General features: G+C 37.4%; 1 pseudogene; it reads left to right on the top strand.

The window, feature by feature from the left end:
- The first annotated feature begins 8,253 nt into the window (after positions 1-8,253).
- Positions 8,254-9,646, top strand: LOC120246771 (annotated as a pseudogene).
- Positions 9,647-14,163: the final 4,517 nt, after the last annotated feature.

The following is a 14,163-nucleotide window of genomic DNA, read 5'->3' as shown; positions in this document are numbered from 1 at the left end:
TTCATAAACACATATGGAGTTTGAAGATTCAGTATGGATTTAGATGTGAGACAGAATCTTTCAAGGTTATGATGCTGGCCTGAAGGCTGTAAAATGGGTTTTAAATTAACAATCAATATTTGAGAAATTTACATCCCTTAATAGCCAAATCAATCTTGAGAAAGAGGAAGAAAACTACAGGTATCATGTTGCTGGATTTTAAACTATACTACAGGGTTTGGTAATCAAAACAGTATGGTACCGGCACAAAAACAGATACATAGACCAATGGAACAGAATACAGAATCCAGAAATAAACCTATACTTATGTGGTCAATTAATGTATAACAAAAGAGCAGGAATGTGCAATGACAAAAAGATAGTTTCTTCAATAAATGATATTGGAAAACTTGGCAACTACATGCAAAAGAATGAAACTGGAAACTGGACTACTTTTTTACACCATCTATAAACATTAACTCAAAATGGATTTAAAGATCTGAATGTAAGACCTGGAATCATAAAACTCCTGGAGGCAACATAAGGAATAACTCTTTCATATAAGTCTTAGCATTATTATTTTGGATCTGTCTCCTCAGACAAGGACAACAAAAGCAGAAATAAACAAACTGGACTACTTCAAACTAAAAAGCTTTTTCACAGAAAAGGAAATTACCAACAAAATGAAAAAAACAATCTACTGATTTGGAGAGGATATCACAAATGATATATCTGATAAGAGCTTGGCATCCAAAGTATATAAAGAACTCATAGAATTCAATATCAAATAACCAAACAATTTAATTTAAAAAATGGGCAGAGAACCTGAGTAGAAATTTTTCCAAAGATGACATAAAGATGGCCAATAGGCACATGAAAGATATTCAACATAATTAACCATCATGGAAATACAAATCACACCTCACACCAGTTAGGATGAAAAAGATAGGAAATACCAAGTAGTAGCAAGGACGTGGAGAATAGAGAACTCGCATGCAGTATTGGTAGGAAAATAAATTGGTACAGCCACTATGGAAAACGGTATGGAGGTTTGTCAAGAAGAAAACAAATTAGAAACACTGTACCATCCAGGTATTTATCTAAAAAACTGAAAACACTAGTTTGAAAAGACATATGTGCTCCTGTGTTCATTGAAGCATTATTTACAATAGCTGGGATAGAGAAGCAACCTAAATGCCCATTGATAGATGAATGGATAAAGAAAATATTATATATATATATATACATATATATATGTATATATATATGTATATATATTAAGAATTTGACAATGGGTGATTGAGGTGGTAATTTGTAAGTAAATATGTACTATAACGTCATACCTGGTTTTAAAGACAAAGGACTATAACTTTTGTCTATTTTCAATTCCTTGTTAGCTTTTATTTCTATATTGTAGCAAACTTTCTTCCATAGAAAGGAATAAGGATTTCCTAGATAAGCAGTACTTAGAATTGGATGTAAAATTTGATCAAATTTTAGGTCTTATTTTGGAAATGGGATATTGTTTCAATAGTGTAAGAAAATATTTGCATTACATCAAGTGGCATCAATTGTTTCCCAAGTATGAAAAGAGGAATATATGCAGATGATACAGAAAAAAGTTCATTATAGTAGATAATTGTCACTTGATAATTATCTATCAGTTAAATACCACTTAAATTTAGAAGGAATCCCTAGTTTCTTGGTATATCCAGTGGGAGGCAAGTCCCCATCCAACACCCACACTTTAATAGTTCTTAGACATATGAGCCTGGGTTGGTGAATCAGGTCTTCCTTATTAAAAGAGAATCACATATTTCAAGGAAAGTGAGAGGTTATTCAAGTTGACAGAGTCAAGGTTCCAATATGACATTTATGAGAAGTGGCAGGGTTGAGTTTCCAGTACTGCAATGCCCAGAGTGGCATCTAACCAATTTATTTCAGTAGCCTATTTTCTGCTAACCAATTTCCTTGTTACTGGCTATTCAAATTCATCCTAGTCGATTTTATATTATCCCAAATGACTTTTATCTCCATGTTACATTACTGTTTTTGCAACAAACTGTAAGGAATTTGAGAGATGTCCCATAAATTTAGAAAACAAATATACATTTACCCTAGATGAAGATTGTGAAAGTCAACAAGTCTACTGAAGCAAAGACAAAGTTGAAATGCTCAGTTTACATTGCACCCTTTATGAAGTAAATATGGGTTTGGAAATTCTATGTCAAATTCATTTTATGATATAATATAGGAAGATATTATGATTGTGTATTTCTTTTTGAGTCTACCCTAAATGCTCAGTACTTTATGGAATAGTTGGTAGAGGTTGTAGTAGCATATAAAACATTGAATATTGCAGATAGATAAATTGTAGGGCTGAAATTTTTTTGAAAAGACTTTCTATGGTTCTTTATGGAATCAAGAGCAAAATTTTCATATTCATAGCGGCCCAGGAAAGTGTATTTATCTTACTAATATGACAAGAAATGGAAAAGCAATGCTAGAAGGTCAGATCACAAAAAAAGTTTTTTTTTTCTTTTCTGTAAAAAGAAATACAAAAAAACAATGGACTCATTTCAGTCACTTTTCCTGAGGTTTCTCATATTTCTCATTTAATTCTTTAAAAAATTTTTTTTTCACATTTATTTTTGAGAGACCAAGAAAGACAGAACATGAGCAGGGAGGGGCAGAGAAAGAGAGGGAGACAAAGCAGGCTCCACACTCTGAACTCTCAACACAGAGCCTAACGCAGTTTCGAACCCACGATCGGTGAGATCATGACCTGAGCCGAAGTTGGACGCTGAACCACCCAGATATTCTTGATCTATAAATATTATTGTGCTCCTAGCTTAGCTCCAGGCCCATTTATTATTTACACTTTACTCCAATGTGATCTCATCTAGCTTTATGGCTTCCGATAACATCAATATGCCAATGCTTTCCAAATCTTTCTCTAAATCTGAACTTTTCCTCAAACCCCAGATTCATATATACAACTGTATACTATTAGGTGTAGAATCACATGAAACTGATGGCATTAGACTGTTTTTAGGTTAGAAAAACAAAACAAAACAAAATACAACTACATAACAACAAAAAGCAAAGAAAGTTTTATATAGTTCAAACAAGTCAATATCTTCACTTGGATGTCATTTAGTAATCTCATATTTAACACTTCCAAACATAAGTCATGACTTCCCATTTCTTTAACTCCTTGTCAAAACTACATCTAACCTGGGCTTTTCATCTTAGTAAACGGCAAAACCCTTCACACAGTTGCTCATGATCAAAACCAAGGAGAGATTCTTTGTTTTCTACTCACACACCTCTAAATTTAATATATTAATAAACCCATTTTTTTTGTTCCACTTCCAATGTATCCTGTAGCCACTGCTTTCCTTCTCAAAGAGTAAAATTCAGTTAAAGGTATCATTAAGTCTTATATTGGCTACTATTGAGTTACCCTAACTTGTCTGTGTCCACATAGGGTCCCTTCTAGTCACAGAAGAAAGGGTTTCTACAATGTGAATGACATTTTGCCCATCGCATGCATAACACAATTTACATATCATATATCATAAATGTTGATTTTTTTTATCATGCTCTATAAAACCTTGTATATTCTGGGTCCAGCTAATTTTTCTGACCTCATCCATCATCACCCTCCCTTTTTTTCATTATGCTCCATTCACATTGGTTTCTTTGTGCCCAGAATGCCAAGCTTGCTCTTCCTTTTATATCTTACTGGAGCTTTCATATTGTCTCCTTCATTTCACTTAGTTTCCAGTTCAAAAGCCACATCCTCAAAGAAGCTCCTAATAATCCTGTCTATCTGAAGTGCCTTCCTTTAAATAGGGTCACTCTCTCACTCTTCTTTTCATAGCACATTATCTGAAATTTGCTCTAGTATTTTTACTTGTTTATTTCCTGTTTTTCCCTATCTCCCCACCCTTACCTTCCAGAAAAAAGATTACTTACTTTACAATTGGGACGTGGCCCATTTTGATTGTTACTGTAAACTCTGCACAGTGCACCAGGCATCCAGTAGTCAAGCTACAAATGTGTTGAAAGAAGGAAGAAAACGCATTCTATGAACTGCTAAAATAGCAAGTGGAGATTATATTCATTTCTTAAGTGTGTCATGCACTGATGATTCACTGAGAATCCTTTAAAGCAATATATTTTGAACAATTATAGAAATATTCATGGCTATTTTCAGAATATTTCATAATTTTATATTTTTAAGAACATGAATTAGTCTAAGTTATTGTAGATGTACTTAAAATGTACAAATTTAGATGAGTTATTGCTTAACTGCTTTAAGAGAGAGTTCAGTGTCAAGAACTGAGTTAGGAGCACATAGGTGACTCAGTCAGTTAAACTGTTAGGCAGCCGGTTCTTCATTTCAGCTCAGGTCATGATCTCACGGTCTGTGAGTTGGAGCCCTGCATTGGGCTTTGCACTGACAGTGTGGAGCCTGCTTGGGGTTCTGTGTGTGTGTTTCTCACTCTCTATCCTTCTCCTTCTTGTTCTCTGTATCTTCCTAAAAATAAATAAATATTGGGAGCCATTCTGAACTCACTAGTTGAGAATCTCCTTGTGAGGTTAAGACAGGCTTACAAGGTCTCCTGCTGTCAGTCGGCAACAAATAGCTGCCCCCTTTGTTCTTAGCATTTCTGCTTGAGCACTGCACCCCTGAGTGCTTTCTTGATTTAGATCAGGAATGACTTTTCCCCTCATTCTGGCCCTGATATGATGATTGCACCTGGTCAGGGACTTGTTGTGATATGGAGGGACATTGATGTTCAGTGGTCTGGGAATTATGACTAGAGCTGAGCAATTGATTACTCTAAAAGGTCAGATCCCACCCTTTGTTTAATAATTAATAAAATAATATTCTCAAATAAAGTAGCACACTATTCCTGGGCATGGATGATGTTGTAGAACTATAGGCCCTGTGGCTAACGTTAAAGATGTCTTCTTCCTTTGAGGTTGTGAGAGTAGACATCGTGTCTCCTGGGGGATCCTGTTTTCCTGGATACTTCCTTTGAGCTATCAACAGGCTAATGACCCTTATAGAAGATTGACCTTTACATATACAATTCTGTTTGTTTCTTGGTAAAAGGTTTTTCTCAAGGCTATGCTGGAAACATTGTATATCTTACTTTTGCTTAAACGTTGGAAAATATGTACTCACATACAGAAAAATACCTTCCGTCCCCATATGAAAAGCATGAGTGCCTGTAGCTAAGTTGTTTTACTAATGCTAAGATTCTACATGAGACTCTGCAAAATCTATGTTATTCATCTACTAAGGCAAATGCCACTTTTGTTGTTTCCTGTACCTTCACATATAAATAAAATTGAGAACCCAGACTGAGCAGAGATGCCTGCCTGGTGATCGGAAAGAATGTCGGGTGGGGAGCAGGGCACCTGGATGGCTCAGTTAAGCGTCCGACTTCGGCTCAGGTCATGATCTCACAGTTCGTGGGTTTGAGCCCCGTGTCAGGCTCTGTGCTGACAGCTAGCTCAGAGCCTGGAGCCTGCTTCAGATTCTGTATCTCCTTCTCTCTCTGACCTTCCCCTGCTCATGCTCTCTCTCTCTCTCTCTTTCTCTCAGAAATAAATAAAACATTAAATTTTTTTTTTTTTTTTAAAAAGAAAGAATCTCAGGGCTCTCTCATCACTCTCTTGCTGACTCTTTCCATCATTCAGAGATCCCTGAACTGGCTGGAGTAGGACTCCAGCAAATAAATTTTTTAAAAAATTGAGTTAAATTTAAAGACATGGTACTGATTTTGTCTTGCTTTCTAGTGGTAGTATTCTAGGATAACTCATAAAGACAAGTTGTTGCATCTGGCAACAAAGAGAGAAGCATGATGTTTATTGAGAGTTTTGAATATACTAGGCAACAAACATATCATTTGGGCTTGTTAATCCAACTCTTTTCCCACGGTAGGAAATGAGAGTTATTTCTATCATCCCTTGTAATACACTAGTGAAATTTTTACTTTCTGTCCTCAAGTGCCCAGAACTTTAGGCTCTGCAACAGAGTTATTAGTTCCCATGGGAGAACACTTTCACCAGAGGATTCAACAATGGTTTGAATATATTGGAATTTGAATTTACCACCTGACCACTTTAGGTTCCTAATGACAGTGAATCTAAAAATTTAAAGAATCTTACTCTACTATGTGAGATGTTTAGGTTGAGGTTTACTGTACTCTCTTAGGAAATTACATTGTTCCTTTACAATAGTATAAGGAAGATTATGACTGGAATGTAGGTGATACCTTGGAGTGCCTTTTAGTACTCCTATATCTTATGCTTAAAGTTAATATTAAACTATAATAATCAAAATTTGGTAGGACTGCTAATGGCCCAGGACCTTCAAGGATGAAGTTTGGGTCTCCCTACCAGGTAGGAAAACATAACCAGCCAATGCAGTAACTGAGGGCAGAGTTATGCATGGATAGGAAAAGAAGATAATTATAAATACCAGCTATGGCCACATGAATAGTTGCAGAAACAAGGACTATATTATTATTTGTATTTCTTTCTTCAATATGAGCATATTTGGTTGTGTATAAAATATGTCTTTTTCTTTTCCACTCCTTCTTCAATATGAGCATATTTCATTGTGTATAAAATATGTCTTTTTCTTTTCCACTCCCCTCTTGTCAAACACAAGAAGTGAAATAGAAGCTAACTGTATATTTCAAAATTTGAGTTATAAGAAATTAAGGGGAATGTGGCTCAGCCAGGAGAGGAATATATTTTATACCAAGGTGGTTAAAATGATTTGTATCCTCTTTGGGAAAAGATTAGCAAGTTTTTTATTGTTATGAGAAATTGTTGCATCATTATAAATGAAGCATCACTGGGGCGCCTGGGTGGCTTAGTCGGTTAAGCGTCCGACTTTCGCTTGGGTCATGATCTCGCGGTTCGTGGGTTCGAGCCCCGCGTCGGGCTCTGTGCTGACTGCCAGCTCGGAGCCTGGAGCCTGTTTCGGAGTCTGTGACTCCCTCTCTCTCTGACCCTCCCCCTGCTCACGCTGTCTCTCTCTCTCTCTCCTAGAAATAAATAAAACATTTAAAAAAAAATAATAAAAAAAAAATGAAGCATCACTTTGCTATTACCTTTATTTGGAAGTTTTGTAAAGTTTAAAATACTGTATATATTGGCCCAGGTGGCAAAAATTGATTATGGGGGCTTTAAATTCTGTTGATTTAGCTCAGAGAGAGCTATCTCCCTTCTGAATTCCCATCCCTTCATAGTTCTGAGATAAGGTTGGCCTAACCTAGAGAAATTTGCAGAAGATTTGGAAGGCAAAATCAAACAACGCATATTAATGCTTAGCAAGCAAGGTTAGGTGCTGTTGCCACCCACATACATTGTCAAGATTGTATTGACATGCCTTGTAGGCCTAGAGAAGCTGCTACATTGCTGAGGCTTTACCTCCTGTCTGATATCTTCTTTTAGCTTCTTCAAATCCTGGAAATAGATTTTTATAATGTTTTATTGTCAAGTGCATCAGTATTTTTGCTGGATGTCTAAATCATCAACATTGGTAGTTTTACCTCATATGTTCCAGATCTCTTTTGCACATTCCAGTTTGCCATTACTCTTTCCTCACTTCGTGTCACATCCATTTTCTTTCCAAACTGTGGACACTGTGAGACTTTAGAAACAGCAGCAGATGCATGAGCTACAGACTTATGTAGGTTTTATCAGCATCCACAATCCCATAATGGTTATTTTTTACTGGTTTTTGTTTCTCTGATTAAAATACACTGACACAGGCTGACTGGGTACACATGAGTAGAAACATGGCAGCTCATCCTTCTGGCCAACTCAAGCAGTAGAATAAAGCTCATAAAGGCAGGCAGCATCGGGCTCCAGGATCTATGCAGAGGGATGGCAAGGGCTGTCTAGCACTGAAAATCCTAAGCAAGAAGAGGAGATAAGAGCTCAGCAGAATAGACCAGAGACATCACTCCAGCCAGCTCTGAAAGCAGAAGGGGATCTTTCTGACAGAGAAGAGACAGCTGGGTGGCAAGGATGGCCTTCCTTATCAGGTACTGTTGGTATCCCTGCACAAGAGGATTTCCCTGCCAGAGGACTTTCACTGCTTCAGGGTAAGGACACTGGAACACTAACTACACTTAAATGAATGGAGTAGCACCAATAGCTTTATGCTGTTATGCCTAACATTGAAACATCAAGGGTTTTCATAGCTGCAAGGCCAGGGATCTGCATACTGTGGTAGACATGGCTCAAGTGGTGGATTCCATGCTTTACCTCCTTGGTTTACTAGAAGGCTGGGACAGCACTGGGAATTATTATCTTTTCTGCCTCTTTGTTCAGGGCCTTCCTACCTATACACCAGCTATGGATGCTATAGCTGGTATGGAGGAAGACCTTAAGATCCTAATGAAGGTAGACCCTGGTAGACAAGAATCCTTGTAAACAGAGGTTATCCCAGATCCAAGGGAAACTAACCTGGCCTACTATGGAGGAGATGAAAGAGGCAAATGATTTCTTGAAGGAAAGACCCAAGGTGGTAAAGAAGGTTCCCAAAGGGATATCAAATTACCATGCAGAATGGATTTTGGATGAGGATGTTGGAAAGTGGTGGGGAAGATGAATATGATGACTTGGACATGAGGATTTTATTAAAGAGGAAACTCAGGATGAGGATAGTAAAGGAACAGAGGGAAGAATGTGAAACTATGACTACAGGAGTAGTCTGTGACAAGAAAGTGAAGGAAGAGGCTGAGGCAGAAAATGTTGGAGAAATATAAATAAGAAAGACTGGAAGAGATGCTTCCAGATGAAGTAGATACCCCTTCCCCCATGACATCACTGCAAGAATTCAATTTCTGAAATACAGAAGCCTCAAAAGCTTCTGGACAACTTCATGGGATCTTAAGGAAAATCTTCCTCAAGATTATGCTCAGATCTTTCAGTTTCAGAACTTTACTAGTACTAGGAAATGCATTTTAAAGAAATTGAAGGAAAAAGAGATTGAAGGAGCTGAGATTGGCTGATATGTCACACTTTATGTCTGAAGTCTGTCCTAGTGGTTGAATACTTCAAGCGAGGAACACCCTTGATTGCATTTTCTTCACTAGCTGATGACCAGAGATGTCAGTACTAACTCTGATGCTGAGCCAGCACCCTAGCCCGTGAAAGCTAAAGAGGAGCTGATCTTCCATGTGGGTTCAGGCGCTTCTGAGCTTCACCTTTATTCTCTTAACACACTGCAGGGATGACCCTAAATTTCAGAGATTCCTGACTGCTGATGTGGCTTTGGTGGTGACACTATGTGTCCCAATCACTTTTCCTCCTGCATTTGTACTGCTTTTCAAACAGAATGACAATGGAATGCACAGCTTCATTGCCACCAGCCATCTATTGTCAGTGGATCCGGAGAGAATGGTCTTCAAGAGGGTTGTTTTGAGGGGTCATCCTTTCAAAATCTTTACTAAGCTGACAGTATCTTCAACAGAGAGAATGTGTTGTGGTTTAAACCAGTGAAACAGAGAACAAAGTGGGGTCACTGGGGACATATCAAGGAGCTTTTAGGTACTACGGCCACGTGAAGTGCAGTTTTGATGGGAAGCTAAAAGTCTCAGGACACAGTACTGATGAACTTCTATAAAATGAATTAATTTTCTCCAAATAGACTTCTGATCTATATAGACCAGAATGAGTACTGTGGGTGAAAAGTGGGATTTAGTCAGCAGTGTCTGAAGTGGACATGGAGGAATGGATTCATTGAGATTCCATCCCATTGCTACTAGTCAGCACTTTAGGGATTGGAGCCTACAGATTTTGACTAGGCAAAGTTTGTGATTTCTACTTTATCCTAGAGGTCTGTTGTATTTTTTTTTGCAAAAGGCCTTTCTTGGCCTTGACATGTGCCTCAGGAAACTATGGATGTTTTTCTACTGCCACTTGGTTTTAAAAAAATATTAAATCTTACTGAAACATCTACTTTCCATTGGAATTTTGAAAGCTGTTTAAGAAGAGAAGATAAGAAGCTGAAGTAACCAGGAAACAAACTTTCCAGTTGTCTACAGATGCCAAATCCCCTCTGTTCTGTGTATAAACTAAACAGTAACAGATTGACAAGGAGCTGGCCTTTCTGCCTGCTTCACCTAAGTTAGGGAGGTTAAGTCTACATTTTCCCCACCTGAGGACAATAACATGTGGGTTTTTTTCCTTCTGAGGACTGAAAATTCTGGGGCAGGACAGCAGCCACCACAACACCAGCTTGACAAGCAGATCCATCCTGTCCCATACCAGGAATATGCTGGGTGCATACTGTTGGAATGGAAGGGAGGAAGAATTGGTGAAATGGAAGAGGAAAGAGCCTCGCTGGTTGGCCTTTACAATTAAAGGACAGATGGGGTTATATGCTCAGCCTGAATTTGCTTTTTGTCATATGTATGTGCCTGCCATTGAAGGTCAGGGATTTTTTCCATCCTAACTCTGCTTCTACTGTTGACAGATTTGTCTTAGTATACCTAGGACATATGCCCACCTTTATTCTCTCTGCATGCTGCAGCAGATAAACATAAATTTCAGATTCCTGACTGCTGATGTGCCCTTGGTGACAATATATGGCCCAATCACTTTTCTTCCTGCATCTGTGCCACTTTTCAAACAGAATAGCAAGGGCATGTACAGCCTTATTGCCTCAGGCAATCCATTATTGTCAGTGGATCCAAGCAGAATGGTCACCAAGAGAGTTGTTCTGACTGATTGCGCCTGTGGCATGGACTATCTTTGTGAGAATAGTCCAGAGAAGAGGACTGTGAAGGCCCTGTTCCTGGGGTTAGGTCCTTTTTAGAAGGTAATTGTGAGATTCCAGGAATCCAAAGAGTGATCTAAAATGGATAAGGGTGTTGACATATTCTTTGTCTCCACAGATTTCCACTTAGAGGAAATAGCACATCCAGAAGAAGGCCAGATTAGAACCATTTAAAGTATTAATCTCAGGGCAGGAGTGTGTGTGTGTGTGTGTGTGTGTGTGTGTGTGTGTGTGTCTTAGAGTAATAGTTTGAGAACTAACCAGGAGGCCATCATGGCTGGAGTGGAGTGAGCAAGAAAGAATGTAGTAGATAATATCAGAAAAAAAAGTAGGGGCTAGATCACAGTTGTCAGTGGTTCTCAACCCAGATGCTCATCAGGTTCACTGGGGGATTTTTTAAAAAAATCTTGCTTCACAGATTCCTATTCAGTTGATCTGGGCTAAGGCCCATGGATAGACAATTTAAAAAGTAGACTAGAGGAGCGCCTGGGTGGCTCAGTCTGTTAAGCGTCCTGCTTCGACTCAGGTCGTGATCTCGCGGTTTGTGGTCTCGAGCTCCGCGTTGGGCTCTGTGCTGACAGCTCTGAGCGTGGAGCCTGGTTCAGATTCTGTGTGTCTCTGTCTCTGCCCCTCCCTTGCTCATACTCTGTCTCTCTCTCTCAAAAAGCAAATAAACATTACCAAAAGAAAAAAATAAGTAACATCAGCTTTATCTTCCAAATATTGGAAGGAAGGAAGGAAGGAAGGAAGGAAGGAAGGAAGGAAGGAAGGAAGGAAGGAAGGAAGGAAAGAAGGAAGGAAGGAAGGAAGGAAGAGAAGGAAGGAAGAAAAGGAAAGAAAAAGAATGTTTGGCCAAATATCTGGGCATCCCTTCAATTGACACGTAAAATTAGTTACATATACCAAAACCTATTTGAAACAGTTCTCAGTGTATCACATTGATCCAGGAGATTATGTGTAGATTATGTGTACGTATGGTAGATTAGTGTACAACCCCAGTGCATTCAGAAGGCAGATAAAAGAGCACACAGAATTTGAGTCTATAAAATCACATGAGAAAATATTTATTATATAATTTAGTTTATAATTTTAAGTGTGAGAAATAGTCTTCCATGTGCACTATTATGATTATATCACAAAATAATAAAAGTGTAAAAAAGATTTATTTTTTTTAATCTGGGAAGAAGTTAACCTAAATTTTAAGAGTAAATATTTCCTGGTGTGTCTGGCTGACTCAATTGGTGGAGCATGCAACTGTTGATCTCGAGGTCATGAGTTCAAGCCCCACATTTGGTGGGGAAAAAAAGAGTTAATATTTACAGATTATGAGCTCATGGGTGATGTGTATATTTCTCTTCTTTTGACATGTGTGTTTTCCAAGTGTGTAGATTGATCACAACGTAGGTTGAACACAGTATTAAGATTAAAATGATTGGTTTTTAGTATATGTTATCAGTCTGTTCATAAAGAAAAGTCAAGCTAATAAATTCACAATTTTATGCTGATGTTAAGAAAATAAAGAAATCTACATACCAAACCAACAGCTATATGTGTTTTGTTTGAATATTTTCTTCTAATACAAAGGGGAAAGCAGGATAAACTTCAGTTGAAACTTCAGTAAATCTTATTTTCTCATTTCAAAGACAATTTTATTGAAGTAGTAATAGTTATTCATTCTTATAATGAAAATAATGCCACTGTTTTTGGAAATGGAGCTGAGTAACTCTGTATAAATAATTTTAAGTTGATAGAATGATGCATGTTTTACACTCCCAAGGGAACAAACATTCTCTTTTGAGAAATTTATGGGAATTCTTTGCAAGAAAACCAGAGAAAAATTTTAATTCAAGAAGTAGTGTTGGAAACAATATAATCAGATGCATTTAAAATCATAGGATGATCTGATTAAATTGAAGAACAAATAAGATGAATTCCTTTTTTTCTGGTGTTTTGATTACATTTCCATATGACCAAGGTTTCTGACAATGTTTTCATATGTCACAGAACTTGACATTGACTGCAGTATAGACATGCTCCATGTCCTACTGAAGCTTGAGGTTCAGTAGAGATGATGCAGAAGACATAAATCAAAGGCTTTATATATCTTTACCCTGTGTAGTAAGTGGTTACTAAAGTCAATTATATCATGTGTGCTGGTGAAATCACAAAAGGAGAGACTTAAGGGGAGGATGACTTTGTAGTGTGTTTGGAAAGGGACAGGAAGAGTGAGTGAAGCATGAGGAATTTTCTAACCAGAAGGCAAATGCATTATAATAGTGAAGACCTTTGAAAGTTGAAGGAACTGAAAGAGAACCAGTGCTAGCAGAACCCAGAGAGTAAGAAATCCAATCATTCAGGATCAAGGAGGCCAGCAACGTTTTAAGTCTTTAGAAACTAAGAGTATTGGAAATGGCATAATTGAATGTACATTTTTAAAACACAGCTTTCGGGGCACCTGTTGTGGCTCAGTCAGTTAAGTATCCGACTTCTGCTCAGGTCATGATCTCACTGTTCTTGAGTTTGAGCCCCACATAGGGCTCTGCATTGACATTGTGGAGCTTGCTTGGGATTTTCTCTTTCTTTCTCTCTTTCTCTGCACTGCCCCAGCACTCCCCCCGCCCTTTCCCCTACTTAAGCATGCTTGTTATCTCTCTCAAAATAAATAAAGTTTAAAAGACAGCTTTCACTACAGTGGAAGAAAGAGTCTGGGAAAAGACAAGAACAGATAAAAGATCAATTGGGAGTATGTAGACCAACAGAGAAACTTGGACTTGATTGTAGAGTTGGAGAATGAACAGGTTCAAGGAATATTCATGTGGTGAGATCAAATAAATTTGGACACTGATTTTTTTTTTTTTTGAGAGCTGGGAATAAAAGGGATTCTGTCTTATGAAACAAGATGAATATTGTTCCCATTTATAGGAAATTAAGTTTGGGACTGGTAGATTGGAAGAAGACTGATTGTGGATTTTGAGATTTTGAATTGGACTAATCTTATATTTTTTGGTATAACAAATGGGTTAATAACAGTGGATTCATGGTGAATAAGAAAGTATGTTATAGTGAATTTTATAGAATATTTAGAAGACTAATTCAGTTATTGGTAGAAAAAAATTAAAAATATATTTATATATCTAAATTAATATATATATTAATGTCATAATCTCCTACTTTAATGCCTATAGAGTAGAAATATACTGCATTAATTAATTACATAGTATATAGAATATAATGTGTTATAAGTATATAGAAAAAATGTTTAATAATCTATCTTCATGGGTTTATTCTCATCCATTGTAACTGCCCTTCATCATAAACATACGGAAACATTTGACAAATTTATGGTCTCTAAATAAGTAATA

The sequence above is a fragment of the Hyaena hyaena genome, unplaced genomic scaffold, assembly GCF_003009895.1.
Source record: "Hyaena hyaena isolate Hyena2069 unplaced genomic scaffold, ASM300989v1 scaffold_482, whole genome shotgun sequence".
NCBI lineage: Eukaryota > Metazoa > Chordata > Mammalia > Carnivora > Hyaenidae > Hyaena > Hyaena hyaena.
The sequence above is the reverse complement of the archived record's forward strand: the minus strand, read 5'-3'. Positions and strand labels throughout refer to the sequence as shown.